Source organism: Primulina huaijiensis, chromosome 5, assembly GCF_012295235.1.
Source record: "Primulina huaijiensis isolate GDHJ02 chromosome 5, ASM1229523v2, whole genome shotgun sequence".
Lineage (NCBI taxonomy): Eukaryota > Viridiplantae > Streptophyta > Magnoliopsida > Lamiales > Gesneriaceae > Primulina > Primulina huaijiensis.
Window position 1 is genome coordinate 2,584,582 of NC_133310.1, and position 4,987 is coordinate 2,589,568.

Genomic DNA, 4,987 nt, shown 5'->3' on the forward strand with positions numbered 1-4,987 from the left:
TTAAGAGAAAAATATCAAAATCTTATCTTGGAAAAAAAAATACCACTAAATTTCGAATTTAGGTAGGGAATTTTTTGGGATTTAAGAAATATAATTGGGAAATAAAAAGTCTACCGAATATTGAAAATTAGACACAAAAGTCGAAATTTTTGCAGCCTGGACAAGGCATAATTTCGAAATTTATCCAAGGAAGATATCCAAATTTCGAAATTATTATCCAGGATCAGGGATAAAGATTTAGATTAGATCACGATTCTAGATGAAGATTTGATTCAAATTCAAACGCGCGGATAAACTCGATCGAGATAGCAGCCAACCCCTATAAATAAGAGGGTCTATAACTCGAAAATTCACACCATTTTCTACTCCAAATTTTCGAGTTTCTCTCCTAGTTTTCTTAGGATTTTTGAGAGCTTGTTCTCTCCGTGTGCGAAGAAGCGAAGCGCTGCTGCAGTCCAAACCCGAAGCTAGGGTTCGAAATTCCAGTGCAGGATTCCCCTCTATTCACGTTTTCTCATCAAAGATCAGGTAAGTGGGCTTGTTTTAAATGTGTAATTTCGGTGTGCATTTTCGTTTTTTTGAAATTTCGGTCGAGTACAATTCTTCTTCTACCCCTTCTGGTTATGATTTCTGCATGAGTTTTATGTTGACACTGTGAGTATTCAACTTGATATGGGAGGGAATCCCAACTATGATATGACCCTCATACGGTGGGGATATAACCGATTCGGCCTCGCCCCCTTAGAGGAATAAAAATTAGGGACTGAATTCAGTAAACCATTGAAAGTAGAGGAATCTCAGTGTCAGGTCAAGGATACGAATGTGGTACGAGTCAAAATATGCATGGTGTGCGTGTGTATGTATTTCGAAATTTTATGTGCATGTTGTTGTGTACTCGAACGGCCTCCACTTGCTGAGTATTTCTCAAAATACTCACCCCTTACACTCCCCTCCCCAGATAAATCCGAAGAGCAGGTTGAAGAAGAAGAGTCTGAACAGTTCTGGGGCTGGTGACTATTTTAAATTTCGAATTTTGGGAGTAGAGGATTTTCGAATTTTAGTGTTTAAAATTTCATGTAAGACGTTTCCGCAATTTATTTATTTTTTTTTTTTAAAGACAATGTTTAAATTTGCGAATTATGAAAATAAACTGGTTTCGGTTTATACTATGCTACCAGGCTGGTTGTTTTTCGAGTGTGATTGATGAACAACGCCGGTGTCGACTAACCCCGGTCTCGGGGCGTGACAATCTTGATCATAAATTATGCAACACATTTTAAGTTGCTACTTTCATTATGGTTCAATCTGTTTATGTTATTTAATTTCCTTTCATGATGGTTGACTAAAACATTTGATCACAAGAGATGCCGGCTTCGTTGTATTTCCATATTCTATTTAATTGATACCAATTGAACTTGACAGAATTCTTGACATATGTGAATTAGTTGTCATGAAATAAACCATTACAAAATTGAAATTTTTATCTAGGACGGTGATTTTCCTGTCTGAAAACTTTTGCAGCATGGATCTCAGCATGTCTTTCAATTATCTTATCCACTGTTTTGATGATGTTTCAGCTTTTTTAATGCGTTCCTCACATAATTGTTTAATATATTCCATATTCATTAGTCATTTAATATCTTTAATTACTGCAGAGTGTTTTATACTTGGACATTGATATTCACCATGGTGATGGGGTTGAGGAGGCTTTTTATCTCACTGACAGGGTCATGACTGTCTCATTTCATAAGTTCGGAGATTATTTCCCTGGTACTGGCGAAATACGAGATATTGGATACTCATAGAGGAAATATTATGCTCTCAACATTTCTTTAGATGATGGAATTGATGATGATAGCTATCAATCCTTGTTTAAGCCGATAATGAGCAAGGTGATGGAAGTTTTTCGGCCAGGGGCAGTTGTCTTACAATGTGGATTTGACTCCCTATCTGGGGTTAGATTGGGCTGCTTCAATCTCACAGTTAAAGGTCATGCAGAGTGTGTCAGGTTTATGCGATCATTTAACTTGCCCCTTCTTTTGCTTGGGGGAGGTGGCTACACAATTCGTAACATTGCTCGTTGCTGGTGCTATGAGGTACATTGTGTATTAAGCTTCGATGGTCTATAATTTCTATTAACGGATAAAATTTTACAGGTTTTACCCCATGCGGACATTGTAATTCTAAAACCATATTTCATCTTGGAGGATATACATTTCCAGACTTATGATAAAGACCATTCTTTGTAAAAAATTGCCACATATTTAGAAAAAAAATTGTTCATATTTGTATTGTTTCTAGATTTATTCAACAAGTATTATTATTCTGAATTATACTTGTTTTCAATGTATGATGTTTTCTTTGGCTGAAAAGAAGAATATTAGAGTTAAAGAAGATCCATTTGTGATTTTGATGTGCTTCTTATACGTTTTTATTTCTTGGGCAGAGAGGAGTGGCACTTGGAATTGAGATTGATTGATGATAAGATGCCTCAGCATGAATATATTGAGTACTTTGGCCCCGACTATACTTTCACGTTTCACCTAGTAACATGGAAAACAGAAATTCTCAGGATTTGTTGGAAGCAATAAGAGCGAAGCTTCTTGAAAATCTCTCAAAACTTCAACATGCACCAAGCACACAGTTCCAAGAAAGGCCACCTGACACCAAACTTCCAGAGGTTGGTTTTTGTAACCGTGTACTTGTCCAGTTATAAGCTTCCTTCCCAAAACACCGGACTTTTTGTAGAACTTATTTCCATATCTGCATTCGATTATATTCTTTAGTTGGTATTTTATTTTCTGTTATTTCATTGCCAAAGTAAGGTTTACAGAAGAACACCTGTCTTATGTTTTGCGTATCCACAATGAAAGATGATGTGATGAAAGTTCTTACAAATGCATTGTATACACGAGGGCAATGATGGAGATGATAAAGATGAAAGGAAAGATCCCCAATCTGATATTAATGCTGTTTATGAACGTTATACTTCTATCTTCTCTGCTTCTTTTCTAATTCACTTCTATCTGTTAGTATACTTCATGTAACAATCATCATTATATCCATGCAGTAAGTTTTCATCTGACAGAGCGAAACAGGAATTTGTTGGATATTAGGCAAAAGATAAGGTTTCTTTCCTTTATCTCTATTTTTTATGTGAAATATGTGCTTCTTCTAGCCTTACCTTGCAAATCGATGAGACGTAGCGAAAGGCAAATGACAAATCATTTGCGAATATGAAATCAGCCTGATACTGTTTACCAACATACGCTTGTGAGTAGTCGTTTAGGTTTTGAACGTAGAGGCTGTAAATCTACAATTTGTCCACTGGTGGACAGAACCCCTTCACCTCCATCACCCCAAACACAAAAGAAAAGTAAGAAAAAGAAATCTCTGAGCTAGTTTTATGAAGTTTTCATGGGGTTGACTCTGTATAGTCGTTTGCACATCATGGTTTAATTTTTTTTGAGTTGCAACTATTTTCTCATTTTTTAGTTATTTTGGTGTCATATTAATTTACAGTTAGTGTTTGCCCCGAACTTTATATCAGGGCATTTTCTGTCACTACAAACTATAAATTCGTGTGGTATCAAAACGATGCTGTTTATTGAATAAGATCAGAGGCGTTTTGATTAGTTGATGCACATGTACATTCCTTGGCGGTTTCGAATTGTGATATTCATGTTCCATATCGACTCCATGACTTGTGAAAATAGTTTGAGAAGTTTATGAGATTTCACACGGATTTACTAGTACTTTGAGTTAGTTATTTTTCCTTCAATTTATTTGCTAACACCATCAAATATATTCTTTTTTCATGTCTCTTTTCGGGCTTTCTCTATATTCATTGTCTTACGCACAAGATTATTGGATTATATCATGTCAATTCATTTACTTACAGAACATTACATCTATTTCTCTCAAAATTTTCAGAATGATTTGGCTGTTGGTGAGCCTGCTAATGTAGTGGACTCAACCATCATTGAGGCTCCAAGCTTGAAGGTACACCATGCTCGTTCTAGAGATATCTTTTCTGCATTCACCAAAAACGACAACCTTGAAGGTATACCATACTCCAACGTCCCTAATTCGATAATCGCTTCCTTGTTTAACAATTCAAATCATGTTCTAATCTCTACCAGGCTTGCACATTGGGTGAAGAAACAACCACCATTGCAACAGATGCACCACATGTCGAGCCGGAACAAGAGAACTCGAAAAAGCCGAATGATCAACCTGAGGAGATGGATCAGAAATGTTCTTCATTTAAATTGTTCATGAAAACTACATGATTTTCAATAACTTATGGAGTTGTGTAAATGCTTATTTTGGATGTATGAAATTTTGGGCTCTTTGTGCGGTTGTTCTTGTGCGCACTATGCTTTTTGTTGAGATTCTTTGTTCATTGGCAAACTTGTATGAGCAAATAGATTTTTTTTTTTTATTAAAATGAAAAATCTCTTTCTCGTGAGTGTGTGATTTTTTTTATACAAAAAAAACAAACAAAAAACAAAAACCCGTCCTGTCTGAAAATGAGAGTTTTCATTTGATAAATTATTAAAATAAATTTTTTCTTGTATATATATCGGTTTATCTCCATTCGATTTTTTTTAATATAAATATTCTTATTAAATAAAATTTAAATTTTCGGATTTTTAATATTTTTTCATAAATTTAATTTTTCATACAAAAAAACGAAATAAGGTCGCTACCCAAAAACATTATTTTGTTTATATTATGGCTCAAATATTATGTATAATATAAAACAAAACCAAGTTTATTACAAAAATTAATCATTAAAAAGTATCTTTGTTTTCTTTTCCTATTTTCATCATAGTACTAGTATTTACTACATACTTTTGGCTCTAATTTTCCAGTTAACATGTATATGTATAATGTATGCATGTGTGTGTACAATTAGCTAGTGTATTGTTTATTACTTTCAAAAAAAAATATTATACTGTTTATTTAAATTTAAATTCTCTTT